This window comes from Dermacentor variabilis, unplaced genomic scaffold (genome assembly GCF_050947875.1).
Source record: "Dermacentor variabilis isolate Ectoservices unplaced genomic scaffold, ASM5094787v1 scaffold_13, whole genome shotgun sequence".
Lineage (NCBI taxonomy): Eukaryota > Metazoa > Arthropoda > Arachnida > Ixodida > Ixodidae > Dermacentor > Dermacentor variabilis.
In genome coordinates this window covers 3,071,173-3,087,104 of record NW_027460291.1, presented here as the reverse complement: position 1 = coordinate 3,087,104, position 15,932 = coordinate 3,071,173, and positions in this window count along the sequence as shown.

Sequence of the window (15,932 nt, the reverse complement as noted above, 5' to 3'; positions counted from 1 at the left end):
GCCGCGGGGGGCGGTGGCGTCCGGTCAGTGATCCTGACAGTGACGTGGTCCCACGACACCAGCACGCACGCTCCGAAGTGCAACTTCACTGCGCAGGCTCAGGGGGTGGGCTATGGAGTGACTAGGTGCGAGAATCTGTCAGGTGCTTCGACTGGTACTACCGTTCCCAGTAGTAAGATCTGCGTGAAAAACGAAAGGGGGTTTGTCATGATGTTGACAGATGGTCAGCCGACATGCTCACGAAAGTGTTGATGGCTCGTTGGTCTTCTTATGCAGGGCGAGGGGGGCGGTGGCGTCCCGTCAGTGTTCCTGGAAGTGACGTGGCCCCACGACACCGGCGCGCACGCTCCGAAGTGCAACTTCATTGCGCAAGCTCCAGGGGTTGGATATGAAGTGACTATGTGCGAGAATCTGTCAGGTGCTTCGGCTGGTACTTCCATTTCCAGTAGTAGGATCTGCGCGATACACGCAAAAGGGCTTGTCATGACGTTGACAAATGGCCAGCCGGCGTGCCCATTAAAGTGTTGATGGCTCGCTGGTCTTCCTATGTAGGCCGAGGGGGACGGTCGCGTCCCGTGAGTGATCCTGGCAGTGACATGGTCCGACGACAACAGCGCGCACCCTCCGAAGTCCAACTTCATAACGCAGGCTCCGGTGGATGGCTTTGGTGTGACTAGCGATAATCTGCCATGTGCTTCGGCTGGTACTGCCGTTTCCAGTAGTAGGATCTGCGCGATACACGCAAGAGGCTTTGTCATGACGTTGACAGATGGCCAGCCGGCATGCCCATTTAAGTGTTGATGGCTCGCAGGTCTTCTTATGTAGGCCGAGGGGGACGGTCGCGTCCCGTCAGTGATCCTGGCAGTGACATGGTGCGACGACAACAGCGCGCACGCTCCGAAGTGCAACTTCACTACGCAGCCTCCGTGGGATGGCTTTGGTGTGACTATGGGGGAAAATCTGTCAGGTGCATCGGCTGGTACTGCCGTTCCCAGTTGTAGGATCTGCGTGAAAAACGCTAGGGGGTTTTTCATGATGTTGACAGATGGTCCGCCGACATACCCACTAAAGGGTTGATGGCTCGCTGGTCTTCTTATGTAGGCCGCGGGGGGCGGTGGCGTCCGGTCAGTGATCCTGACAGTGACGTGGTCCCACGACACCAGCACGCACGCTCCGAAGTGCAACTTCACTGCGCAGGCTCCGGGGTTGGCTATGGAGTGACTATGTGCGAGAATCTGTCAGGTGCTTCGGCTGGTACTGCCGTTTCCAGTAGTAGGATCTGCGTGATACAAGCAAGAGGGTTTCTCAGGACGTTGACAAATGGCCATCCGGCATGCCCATGAAAGTGTTGATGGCTCGCTGGTCTTCTTATGTACGCCGAGGGGGACGGTCGCGTCCCGTCAGTGATCCTGGCAGTGACATGGTCCGACGACCAGAGCGCGCACCCTCCGAACTGCAACTTCATTACGCAGGCTCCGGTGGATGGCTTTGGTGTGACTAGCGATAATCTGCCAGGTGCTTCGGCTGGTACTGCCGTTCCCAGTAGTAGGATCTGCATAAAAAACGCAAGGGGGTTTTTCATGATGTTGACAGATGGTCCGCCGACATACCCACTAAAGGGTTGATTGCTCGCATGTCTTCTTGTGTAGGCCGCGGGGGGCGGTGGCGTCCGGTCAGTGATCCTGACAGTGACGTGGTCCCACGACACCAGCGCGCACGCTCCGAAGTGCAACTTCATTGCGCAGGCTCCAGGGGTTGGATATGAACTGACTATGTGCGAGAATCTGTCAGGTGCTTCGGCTGGTACTGCCGTTTCCAGTAGTAGGATCTGCGTGAAAAACGAAAGGGGGTTTATCATGATGTTGACAGATAGTCAGCCGACATGCTCACTAAAGTGTTGATGGCTCGTTGGTCTTCTTATGCAGGCCGAAGGGGGCGGTGGCGTCCCGTCAGTGTTCCTGGAAGTGACGTGGTCCCACGACACCAGCGCGCACGCTCCGAAGTGCAACTTTATTGCGCAAGCTCCAGGGGTTGGATATGAAGTGACTATGTGCGAGAATCTGTCAGGTGCTTCGGCTGGTACTGCCATTTCCAGTAGTAGGATCTGCGTGATACACGCAAAAGGGCTTGTCATGACGTTGACAAATGGCCAGCCGGCGTGCCCATTAAAGTGTTGATGGCTCGCTGGTCTTCCTATGTAGGCCGAGGGGGACGGTCGCGTCCCGTCAGTGATCCTGGCAGTGACATGGTCCGACGACAACAGCGCGCACCCTCCGAAGTCCAACTTCATAATGCAGGCTCCGGTGGATGGCTTTGGTGTGACAAGCGATAATCTGCCATGTGCTTCGGCTGGTACTGCCGTTTGCAGTAGTAGGATCTGCGTGATACACGCAAGAGGGTTTGTCATGACGTTGACAAATGGCCATCCGGCATGCCCATTAAAGTGTTGATGGCTCGCTGGTCTTCTTATGCATGCCGAGGGGGACGGTCGCATCCCGTCAGTGATCCTGGCAGTGACATGGTCCGAAGACAACAGCGCGCACCCTCCGAAGGGCAACTTCATTACGCAGGCTCCGGTGGATGGCTTTGGTGTGACTAGCGATAATCTGCCAGGTGCTTCGGCTGGTACTGCCGTTCCCAGTAGTAGGATCTGCGTAAAAAACGCAAGGGGGTTTTTCATGATGTTGACAGATGGTCCGCCGACATACCCACTAACATGTTGATGGCTCGCTGGTCTTCTTATGTAGGCCGCGGGGGGCGGTGGCGTCCGGTCAGTGATCCTGACAGTGACGTGGTCCCACGACACCAGCACGCACGCTCCGAAGTGCAACTTCACTGCGCAGGCTCCGGGGGTTGGCTATGGAGTGACTAGGTACGAGAATCTGTCAGGTGCTTCGGCTGGTACTGCATTTCCCAAGAATAGCAGCTTGGGCTTGTTGGTTTTCCATCCTGCTAGTAACAGCGCAAAATGTAGACAAGGGACGAGACAAGAAGACACCACAAGCGCTGATGTATTTTGCTAGAATAGCAGCTTGGGCTTGTTGGTTTTCCATCCTGCTAGTAACAGCGCAAAATGTAGACAAGGGACGAGACAAGAAGACACCACAAGCGCTTGTGGTGTCTTCTTGTCTCGTCCATTGTCTACATTTTGCGCTGTTACTAGAAGGATGCCTTTCCCAGTAGTAAGATCTGCGTGAAAAACGAAAGGGGGTTTGTCATGATGTTGACAGATGTTCAGCCGACATGCTCACTAAAGTGTTGATGGCTCGTTGGTCTTCTTATGCAGGCCGAGGGGGGCGGTGGCGTCCCGTCAGTGATCCTGGAAGTGACGTGGTCCCACGACACCAGCGCGCACGCTCCGAAGTGCAACTTCATTGCGTAGGCTCCAGGTGTTGGATATGAACTGACTATGTGCGAGAATCTGTCAGGTGCTTCGGCTGGTACTGCCGTTCCCAGTAGTAGGATCTGCGTAAAAACGCAAGGGGGTTTTTCATGATGTTGACAGATGGTCCGCCGACATACCCACTAACATGTTGATGGCTCGCTGGTCTTCTTATGTGTGCCGCGGGGGGCGGTGGCGTCCGGTCAGTGATCCTGACAGTGACGTGGTCCCACGACACCAGTACGCACGCTCCGAAGTGCAACTTCACTGCGCAGGCTCCGGGGGTTGGCTATGGAGTGACTAGGTACGAGAATCTGTCAGGTGCTTCGGCTGGTACTGCATTTCCCAAGAATAGCAGCTTGGGCTTGTTGGTTTTCCATCCTGCTAGTAACAGCGCAAAATGTAGACAAGGGACGAGACAAGAAGACACCACAAGCGCTGATGTATTTCGCTAGAGTAGCAGCTTGGGCTTGTTGGTTTTCCATCCTGCTAGTAACAGCGCAAAATGTAGACAAGGGACGAGACAAGAAGACACCACAAGCGCTTGTGGTGTCTTCTTGTCTCGTCCCTTGTCTACATTTTGCGCTGTTACTAGAAGGATGCCTTTCCCAGTAGTAAGATCTGCGTGAAAAACGAAAGGGGGTTTGTCATGATGTTGACAGATGTTCAGCCGACATGCTCACTAAAGTGTTGATGGCTCGTTGGTCTTCTTATGCAGGCCGAGGGGGGCGGTCGCGTCCCGTCAGTGATCCTGGCAGTGACATGGTCCGACGACAACAGCGGGCACCCTCCGAAGTGCAACTTCATAACGCAGGCACCGGTGGATGGCTTTGGTGTGACTAGCGATAATCTGCCAGGTGCTTCGGCTGGTACTGCCGTTTCCAGTAGTAGGATCTGCGCGATACACGCAAGAGGCTTTGTCATGACGTTGACAGATGGCCAGCCGGCATGCCCATTTAAGTGTTGATGGCTCGCAGGTCTTCTTATGTAGGCCGAGGGGGACGGTCGCGTCCCGTCAGTGATCTTGGCAGTGACATGGTCCGACGACAACAGCGGGCACCCTCCGAAGTGCAACTTCATAACGCAGGCACCGGTGGATGGCTTTGGTGTGACTAGCGATAATCTGCCAGGTGCTTCGGCTGGTACTGCCGTTTGCAGTAGTAGGATCTGCGCGATACACGCAAGAGGCTTTGTCATGACGTTGACAGATGGCCAGCCGGCATGCCCATTTAAGTGTTGATGGCTCGCAGGTCTTCTTATGTAGGCCGCGGGGGGCGGTGGCGTCCGGTCAGTGATCCTGACAGTGACGTGGTCCCACGACACCAGCACGCACGCTCCGAAGTGCAACTTCACTGCGCAGGCTCCGGGGGTTGGCTATGGAGTGACTATGTGCGAGAGTCTGTCAGGTGCTTCTGCTGGTACTGCCGTTTCCAGTAGTAGGATCTGCGTGATACACGCAAGAGGGTTTGTCATGACGTTGACAAATGGCCATCCGGCATGCCCATTAAAGTGTTGATGGCTCGCTGGTCTTCTTCTGTATGCCGAGGGGGACGGTCGCGTACCGTCAGTGATCCTGGCAGTGACATGGTGTGACGACAACAGCGCGCACGCTCCGAAGTGCAACTTCACTACGCAGCCTTCGGGGGATGGCTTTGGTGTGACTATGGGGGAGAATCTGTCAGGTGCATCGGCTGGTACTGCCGTTCCCAGTTGTAGGATCTGCGTGAAAAACGCGAGGGGGTTTTTCATGATGTTGACAGATGGTCCGCCGACATAGCCACTAAAGGGTTGATGGCTCGCTGGTCTTCTTATGTAGGCCGCGGGGCGCGGTGGCGTCCGGTCAGTGATCCTGACAGTGACGTGGTCCCACGACACCAGCACGCACGCTCTGAAGTGCAACTTCACTGCGGAGGCACCGGGGGTTGGCTATGGAGTGACTATGTGCGAGAATCTGTCAGGTGCTTCGGCTGGTACTGCCGTTTCCAGTAGTAGGATCTGCGTGATACAAGCAAGAGGGTTTGTCATGACGTTGACAAATGGCCATCCGGCATGCCCATTAAAGTGTTGATGGCTCGCTGGTCTTCTTATGTACGTCGAGGGGGACGGTCGCGTCCCGTCAGTGATCCTGGCAGTGACATGGTCCGACGACAACAGCGCGCACCCTCCGAAGTGCAACTTCATTACGCAGGCTCCGGTGGATGGCTTTGGTGTGACTAGCGATAATCTGCCAGGTGCTTCGGCTGGTACTGCCGTTCCCAGTAGTAGGATCTGCATAAAAAACGCAAGGGGGTTTTTCATGATGTTGACAGATGGTCCGCCGACATACCCACTAAAGGGTTGATGGCTCGCATGTCTTCTTATGTAGGCCGCGGGGGGCGGTGGCGTCCGGTCAGTGATCCTGACAGTGACGTGGTCCCACGACACCAGCACGCACGCTCCGAAGTGCAACTTCACTGCGCAGGCTCAGGGGGTTGGCTATGGAGTGACTAGGTGCGAGAATCTGTCAGGTGCTTCGACTGGTACTACCGTTCCCAGTAGTAAGATCTGCGTGAAAAACGAAAGGGGGTTTGTCATGATGTTGACAGATGGTCAGCCGACATGCTCACGAAAGTGTTGATGGCTCGTTGGTCTTCTTATGCAGGGCGAGGGGGGCGGTGGCGTCCCGTCAGTGTTCCTGGAAGTGACGTGGCCCCACGACACCGGCGCGCACGCTCCGAAGTGCAACTTCATTGCGCAAGCTCCAGGGGTTGGATATGAAGTGACTATGTGCGAGAATCTGTCAGGTGCTTCGGCTGGTACTTCCATTTCCAGTAGTAGGATCTGCGCGATACACGCAAAAGGGCTTGTCATGACGTTGACAAATGGCCAGCCGGCGTGCCCATTAAAGTGTTGATGGCTCGCTGGTCTTCCTATGTAGGCCGAGGGGGACGGTCGCGTCCCGTGAGTGATCCTGGCAGTGACATGGTCCGACGACAACAGCGCGCACCCTCCGAAGTCCAACTTCATAACGCAGGCTCCGGTGGATGGCTTTGGTGTGACTAGCGATAATCTGCCATGTGCTTCGGCTGGTACTGCCGTTTCCAGTAGTAGGATCTGCGCGATACACGCAAGAGGCTTTGTCATGACGTTGACAGATGGCCAGCCGGCATGCCCATTTAAGTGTTGATGGCTCGCAGGTCTTCTTATGTAGGCCGAGGGGGACGGTCGCGTCCCGTCAGTGATCCTGGCAGTGACATGGTGCGACGACAACAGCGCGCACGCTCCGAAGTGCAACTTCACTACGCAGCCTCCGTGGGATGGCTTTGGTGTGACTATGGGGGAAAATCTGTCAGGTGCATCGGCTGGTACTGCCGTTCCCAGTAGTAGGATCTGCGTGAAAAACGCTAGGGGGTTTTTCATGATGTTGACAGATGGTCCGCCGACATACCCACTAAAGGGTTGATGGCTCGCTGGTCTTCTTATGTAGGCCGCGGGGGGCGGTGGCGTCCGGTCAGTGATCCTGACAGTGACGTGGTCCCACGACACCAGCACGCACGCTCCGAAGTGCAACTTCACTGCGCAGGCTCCGGGGGTTGGCTATGGAGTGACTAGGTACGAGAATCTGTCAGGTGCTTCGGCTGGTACTGCATTTCCCAAGAATAGCAGCTTGGGCTTGTTGGTTTTCCATCCTGCTAGTAACAGCGCAAAATGTAGACAAGGGACGAGACAAGAAGACACCACAAGCGCTGATGTATTTCGCTAGAATAGCAGCTTGGGCTTGTTGGTTTTCCATCCTGCTAGTAACAGCGCAAAATGTAGACAAGGGACGAGACAAGAAGACACCACAAGCGCTTGTGGTGTCTTCTTGTCTCGTCCCTTGTCTACATTTTGCGCTGTTACTAGAAGGATGCCTTTCCCAGTAGTAAGATCTGCGTGAAAAACGAAAGGGGGTTTGTCATGATGTTGACAGATGTTCAGCCGACATGCTCACTAAAGTGTTGATGGCTCGTTGGTCTTCTTATGCAGGCCGAGGGGGGCGGTCGCGTCCCGTCAGTGATCCTGGCAGTGACATGGTCCGACGACAACAGCGGGCACCCTCCGAAGTGCAACTTCATAACGCAGGCACCGGTGGATGGCTTTGGTGTGACTAGCGATAATCTGCCAGGTGCTTCGGCTGGTACTGCCGTTTGCAGTAGTAGGATCTGCGCGATACACGCAAGAGGCTTTGTCATGACGTTGACAGATGGCCAGCCGGCATGCCCATTTAAGTGTTGATGGCTCGCAGGTCTTCTTATGTAGGCCGAGGGGGACGGTCGCGTCCCGTCAGTGATCTTGGCAGTGACATGGTCCGACGACAACAGCGGGCACCCTCCGAAGTGCAACTTCATAACGCAGGCACCGGTGGATGGCTTTGGTGTGACTAGCGATAATCTGCCAGGTGCTTCGGCTGGTACTGCCGTTTGCAGTAGTAGGATCTGCGCGATACACGCAAGAGGCTTTGTCATGACGTTGACAGATGGCCAGCCGGCATGCCCATTTAAGTGTTGATGGCTCGCAGGTCTTCTTCTGTATGCCGAGGGGGACGGTCGCGTACCGTCAGTGATCCTGGCAGTGACATGGTGTGACGACAACAGCGCGCACGCTCCGAAGTGCAACTTCACTACGCAGCCTTCGGGGGATGGCTTTGGTGTGACTATGGGGGAGAATCTGTCAGGTGCATCGGCTGGTACTGCCGTTCCCAGTTGTAGGATCTGCGTGAAAAACGCGAGGGGGTTTTTCATGATGTTGACAGATGGTCCGCCGACATAGCCACTAAAGGGTTGATGGCTCGCTGGTCTTCTTATGTAGGCCGCGGGGCGCGGTGGCGTCCGGTCAGTGATCCTGACAGTGACGTGGTCCCACGACACCAGCACGCACGCTCTGAAGTGCAACTTCACTGCGGAGGCACCGGGGGTTGGCTATGGAGTGACTATGTGCGAGAATCTGTCAGGTGCTTCGGCTGGTACTGCCGTTTCCAGTAGTAGGATCTGCGTGATACAAGCAAGAGGGTTTGTCATGACGTTGACAAATGGCCATCCGGCATGCCCATTAAAGTGTTGATGGCTCGCTGGTCTTCTTATGTACGCCGAGGGGGACGGTCGCGTCCCGTCAGTGATCCTGGCAGTGACATGGTCCGACGACAACAGCGCGCACCCTCCGAAGTGCAACTTCATTACGCAGGCTCCGGTGGATGGCTTTGGTGTGACTAGCGATAATCTGCCAGGTGCTTCGGCTGGTACTGCCGTTCCCAGTAGTAGGATCTGCATAAAAAACGCAAGGGGGTTTTTCATGATGTTGACAGATGGTCCGCCGACATACCCACTAAAGGGTTGATGGCTCGCATGTCTTCTTATGTAGGCCGCGGGGGGCGGTGGCGTCCGGTCAGTGATCCTGACAGTGACGTGGTCCCACGACACCAGCACGCACGCTCCGAAGTGCAACTTCACTGCGCAGGCTCAGGGGGTTGGCTATGGAGTGACTAGGTGCGAGAATCTGTCAGGTGCTTCGACTGGTACTACCGTTCCCAGTAGTAAGATCTGCGTGAAAAACGAAAGGGGGTTTGTCATGATGTTGACAGATGGTCAGCCGACATGCTCACGAAAGTGTTGATGGCTCGTTGGTCTTCTTATGCAGGGCGAGGGGGGCGGTGGCGTCCCGTCAGTGTTCCTGGAAGTGACGTGGCCCCACGACACCGGCGCGCACGCTCCGAAGTGCAACTTCATTGCGCAAGCTCCAGGGGTTGGATATGAAGTGACTATGTGCGAGAATCTGTCAGGTGCTTCGGCTGGTACTTCCATTTCCAGTAGTAGGATCTGCGCGATACACGCAAAAGGGCTTGTCATGACGTTGACAAATGGCCAGCCGGCGTGCCCATTAAAGTGTTGATGGCTCGCTGGTCTTCCTATGTAGGCCGAGGGGGACGGTCGCGTCCCGTGAGTGATCCTGGCAGTGACATGGTCCGACGACAACAGCGCGCACCCTCCGAAGTCCAACTTCATAACGCAGGCTCCGGTGGATGGCTTTGGTGTGACTAGCGATAATCTGCCATGTGCTTCGGCTGGTACTGCCGTTTCCAGTAGTAGGATCTGCGCGATACACGCAAGAGGCTTTGTCATGACGTTGACAGATGGCCAGCCGGCATGCCCATTTAAGTGTTGATGGCTCGCAGGTCTTCTTATGTAGGCCGAGGGGGACGGTCGCGTCCCGTCAGTGATCCTGGCAGTGACATGGTGCGACGACAACAGCGCGCACGCTCCGAAGTGCAACTTCACTACGCAGCCTATGTGGGATGGCTTTGGTGTGACTATGGGGGAAAATCTGTCAGGTGCATCGGCTGGTACTGCCGTTCCCAGTTGTAGGATCTGCGTGAAAAACGCTAGGGGGTTTTTCATGATGTTGACAGATGGTCCGCCGACATACCCACTAAAGGGTTGATGGCTCGCTGGTCTTCTTATGTAGGCCGCGGGGGGCGGTGGCGTCCGGTCAGTGATCCTGACAGTGACGTGGTCCCACGACACCAGCACGCACGCTCCGAAGTGCAACTTCACTGCGCAGGCTCCGGGGTTGGCTATGGAGTGACTATGTGCGAGAATCTGTCAGGTGCTTCGGCTGGTACTGCCGTTTCCAGTAGTAGGATCTGCGTGATACAAGCAAGAGGGTTTCTCAAGACGTTGACAAATGGCCATCCGGCATGCCCATGAAAGTGTTGATGGCTCGCTGGTCTTCTTATGTACGCCGAGGGGGACGGTCGCGTCCCGTCAGTGATCCTGGCAGTGACATGGTCCGACGACCAGAGCGCGCACCCTCCGAACTGCAACTTCATTACGCAGGCTCCGGTGGATGGCTTTGGTGTGACTAGCGATAATCTGCCAGGTGCTTCGGCTGGTACTGCCGTTCCCAGTAGTAGGATCTGCATAAAAAACGCAAGGGGGTTTTTCATGATGTTGACAGATGGTCCGCCGACATACCCACTAAAGGGTTGATGGCTCGCATGTCTTCGTGTGTAGGCCGCGGGGGGCGGTGGCGTCCGGTCAGTGATCCTGACAGTGACGTGGTCCCACGACACCAGCGCGCACGCTCCGAAGTGCAACTTCATTGCGCAGGCTCCAGGGGTTGGATATGAACTGACTATGTGCGAGAATCTGTCAGGTGCTTCGGCTGGTACTGCCGTTTCCAGTAGTAGGATCTGCGTGAAAAACGAAAGGGGGTTTATCATGATGTTGACAGATAGTCAGCCGACATGCTCACTAAAGTGTTGATGGCTCGTTGGTCTTCTTATGCAGGCCGAAGGGGGCGGTGGCGTCCCGTCAGTGTTCCTGGAAGTGACGTGGTCCCACGACACCAGCGCGCACGCTCCGAAGTGCAACTTTATTGCGCAAGCTCCAGGGGTTGGATATGAAGTGACTATGTGCGAGAATCTGTCAGGTGCTTCGGCTGGTACTGCCATTTCCAGTAGTAGGATCTGCGTGATACACGCAAAAGGGCTTGTCATGACGTTGACAAATGGCCAGCCGGCGTGCCCATTAAAGTGTTGATGGCTCGCTGGTCTTCCTATGTAGGCCGAGGGGGACGGTCGCGTCCCGTCAGTGATCCTGGCAGTGACATGGTCCGACGACAACAGCGCGCACCCTCCGAAGTCCAACTTCATAATGCAGGCTCCGGTGGATGGCTTTGGTGTGACAAGCGATAATCTGCCATGTGCTTCGGCTGGTACTGCCGTTTGCAGTAGTAGGATCTGCGTGATACACGCAAGAGGGTTTGTCATGACGTTGACAAATGGCCATACGGCATGCCCATTAAAGTGTTGATGGCTCGCTGGTCTTCTTATGCATGCCGAGGGGGACGGTCGCATCCCGTCAGTGATCCTGGCAGTGACATGGTCCGAAGACAACAGCGCGCACCCTCCGAAGGGCAACTTCATTACGCAGGCTCCGGTGGATGGCTTTGGTGTGACTAGCGATAATCTGCCAGGTGCTTCGGCTGGTACTGCCGTTCCCAGTAGTAGGATCTGCGTAAAAAACGCAAGGGGGTTTTTCATGATGTTGACAGATGGTCCGCCGACATACCCACTAACATGTTGATGGCTCGCTGGTCTGCTTATGTAGGCCGCGGGGGGCGGTGGCGTCCGGTCAGTGATCCTGACAGTGACGTGGTCCCACGACACCAGCACGCACGCTCCGAAGTGCAACTTCACTGCGCAGGCTCCGGGGGTTGGCTATGGAGTGACTAGGTACGAGAATCTGTCAGGTGCTTCGGCTGGTACTGCATTTCCCAAGAATAGCAGCTTGGGCTTGTTGGTTTTCCATCCTGCTAGTAACAGCGCAAAATGTAGACAAGGGACGAGACAAGAAGACACCACAAGCGCTGATGTATTTTGCTAGAATAGCAGCTTGGGCTTGTTGGTTTTCCATCCTGCTAGTAACAGCGCAAAATGTAGACAAGGGACGAGACAAGAAGACACCACAAGCGCTTGTGGTGTCTTCTTGTCTCGTCCATTGTCTACATTTTGCGCTGTTACTAGAAGGATGCCTTTCCCAGTAGTAAGATCTGCGTGAAAAACGAAAGGGGGTTTGTCATGATGTTGACAGATGTTCAGCCGACATGCTCACTAAAGTGTTGATGGCTCGTTGGTCTTCTTATGCAGGCCGAGGGGGGCGGTGGCGTCCCGTCAGTGATCCTGGAAGTGACGTGGTCCCACGACACCAGCGCGCACGCTCCGAAGTGCAACTTCATTGCGTAGGCTCCAGGTGTTGGATATGAACTGACTATGTGCGAGAATCTGTCAGGTGCTTCGGCTGGTACTGCCGTTCCCAGTAGTAGGATCTGCGTAAAAAACGCACGGGGGTTTTTCATGATGTTGACAGATGGTCCGCCGACATACCCACTAACATGTTGATGGCTCGCTGGTCTTCTTATGTAGGCCGCGGGGGGCGGTGGCGTCCGGTCAGTGATCCTGACAGTGACGTGGTCCCACGACACCAGTACGCACGCTCCGAAGTGCAACTTCACTGCGCAGGCTCCGGGGGTTGGCTATGGAGTGACTAGGTACGAGAATCTGTCAGGTGCTTCGGCTGGTACTGCATTTCCCAAGAATAGCAGCTTGGGCTTGTTGGTTTTCCATCCTGCTAGTAACAGCGCAAAATGTAGACAAGGGACGAGACAAGAAGACACCACAAGCGCTGATGTATTTCGCTAGAATAGCAGCTTGGGCTTGTTGGTTTTCCATCCTGCTAGTAACAGCGCAAAATGTAGACAAGGGACGAGACAAGAAGACACCACAAGCGCTTGTGGTGTCTTCTTGTCTCGTCCCTTGTCTACATTTTGCGCTGTTACTAGAAGGATGCCTTTCCCAGTAGTAAGATCTGCGTGAAAAACGAAAGGGGGTTTGTCATGATGTTGACAGATGTTCAGCCGACATGCTCACTAAAGTGTTGATGGCTCGTTGGTCTTCTTATGCAGGCCGAGGGGGGCGGTCGCGTCCCGTCAGTGATCCTGGCAGTGACATGGTCCGACGACAACAGCGGGCACCCTCCGAAGTGCAACTTCATAACGCAGGCACCGGTGGATGGCTTTGGTGTGACTAGCGATAATCTGCCAGGTGCTTCGGCTGGTACTGCCGTTTCCAGTAGTAGGATCTGCGCGATACACGCAAGAGGCTTTGTCATGACGTTGACAGATGGCCAGCCGGCATGCCCATTTAAGTGTTGATGGCTCGCAGGTCTTCTTATGTAGGCCGAGGGGGACGGTCGCGTCCCGTCAGTGATCTTGGCAGTGACATGGTCCGACGACAACAGCGGGCACCCTCCGAAGTGCAACTTCATAACGCAGGCACCGGTGGATGGCTTTGGTGTGACTAGCGATAATCTGCCAGGTGCTTCGGCTGGTACTGCCGTTTGCAGTAGTAGGATCTGCGCGATACACGCAAGAGGCTTTGTCATGACGTTGACAGATGGCCAGCCGGCATGCCCATTTAAGTGTTGATGGCTCGCAGGTCTTCTTATGTAGGCCGCGGGGGGCGGTGGCGTCCGGTCAGTGATCCTGACAGTGACGTGGTCCCACGACACCAGCACGCACGCTCCGAAGTGCAACTTCACTGCGCAGGCTCCGGGGGTTGGCTATGGAGTGACTATGTGCGAGAGTCTGTCAGGTGCTTCTGCTGGTACTGCCGTTTCCAGTAGTAGGATCTGCGTGATACACGCAAGAGGGTTTGTCATGACGTTGACAAATGGCCATCCGGCATGCCCATTAAAGTGTTGATGGCTCGCTGGTCTTCTTCTGTATGCCGAGGGGGACGGTCGCGTACCGTCAGTGATCCTGGCAGTGACATGGTGTGACGACAACAGCGCGCACGCTCCGAAGTGCAACTTCACTACGCAGCCTTCGGGGGATGGCTTTGGTGTGACTATGGGGGAGAATCTGTCAGGTGCATCGGCTGGTACTGCCGTTCCCAGTTGTAGGATCTGCGTGAAAAACGCGAGGGGGTTTTTCATGATGTTGACAGATGGTCCGCCGACATAGCCACTAAAGGGTTGATGGCTCGCTGGTCTTCTTATGTAGGCCGCGGGGCGCGGTGGCGTCCGGTCAGTGATCCTGACAGTGACGTGGTCCCACGACACCAGCACGCACGCTCTGAAGTGCAACTTCACTGCGGAGGCACCGGGGGTTGGCTATGGAGTGACTATGTGCGAGAATCTGTCAGGTGCTTCGGCTGGTACTGCCGTTTCCAGTAGTAGGATCTGCGTGATACAAGCAAGAGGGTTTGTCATGACGTTGACAAATGGCCATCCGGCATGCCCATTAAAGTGTTGATGGCTCGCTGGTCTTCTTATGTACGCCGAGGGGGACGGTCGCGTCCCGTCAGTGATCCTGGCAGTGACATGGTCCGACGACAACAGCGCGCACCCTCCGAAGTGCAACTTCATTACGCAGGCTCCGGTGGATGGCTTTGGTGTGACTAGCGATAATCTGCCAGGTGCTTCGGCTGGTACTGCCGTTCCCAGTAGTAGGATCTGCATAAAAAACGCAAGGGGGTTTTTCATGATGTTGACAGATGGTCCGCCGACATACCCACTAAAGGGTTGATGGCTCGCATGTCTTCTTATGTAGGCCGCGGGGGGCGGTGGCGTCCGGTCAGTGATCCTGACAGTGACGTGGTCCCACGACACCAGCACGCACGCTCCGAAGTGCAACTTCACTGCGCAGGCTCAGGGGGTTGGCTATGGAGTGACTAGGTGCGAGAATCTGTCAGGTGCTTCGACTGGTACTACCGTTCCCAGTAGTAAGATCTGCGTGAAAAACGAAAGGGGGTTTGTCATGATGTTGACAGATGGTCAGCCGACATGCTCACGAAAGTGTTGATGGCTCGTTGGTCTTCTTATGCAGGGCGAGGGGGGCGGTGGCGTCCCGTCAGTGTTCCTGGAAGTGACGTGGCCCCACGACACCGGCGCGCACGCTCCGAAGTGCAACTTCATTGCGCAAGCTCCAGGGGTTGGATATGAAGTGACTATGTGCGAGAATCTGTCAGGTGCTTCGGCTGGTACTTCCATTTCCAGTAGTAGGATCTGCGCGATACACGCAAAAGGGCTTGTCATGACGTTGACAAATGGCCAGCCGGCGTGCCCATTAAAGTGTTGATGGCTCGCTGGTCTTCCTATGTAGGCCGAGGGGGACGGTCGCGTACCGTCAGTGATCCTGGCAGTGACATGGTGCGACGACAACAGCGCGCACGCTCCGAAGTGCAACTTCACTACGCAGCCTCCGTGGGATGGCTTTGGTGTGACTATGGGGGAAAATCTGTCAGGTGCATCGGCTGGTACTGCCGTTCCCAGTTGTAGGATCTGCGTGAAAAACGCTAGGGGGTTTTTCATGATGTTGACAGATGGTCCGCCGACATACCCACTAAAGGGTTGATGGCTCGCTGGTCTTCTTATGTAGGCCGCGGGGGGCGGTGGCGTCCGGTCAGTGATCCTGACAGTGACGTGGTCCCACGACACCAGCACGCACGCTCCGAAGTGCAACTTCACTGCGCAGGCTCCGGGGTTGGCTATGGAGTGACTATGTGCGAGAATCTGTCAGGTGCTTCGGCTGGTACTGCCGTTTCCAGTAGTAGGATCTGCGTGATACAAGCAAGAGGGTTTCTCAAGACGTTGACAAATGGCCATCCGGCATGCCCATGAAAGTGTTGATGGCTCGCTGGTCTTCTTATGTACGCCGAGGGGGACGGTCGCGTCCCGTCAGTGATCCTGGCAGTGACATGGTCCGACGACCAGAGCGCGCACCCTCCGAACTGCAACTTCATTACGCAGGCTCCGGTGGATGGCTTTGGTGTGACTAGCGATAATCTGCCAGGTGCTTCGGCTGGTACTGCCGTTCCCAGTAGTAGGATCTGCATAAAAAACGCAAGGGGGTTTTTCATGATGTTGACAGATGGTCCGCCGACATACCCACTAAAGGGTTGATGGCTCGCATGTCTTCTTGTGTAGGCCGCGGGGGGCGGTGGCGTCCGGTCAGTGATCCTGACAGTGACGTGGTC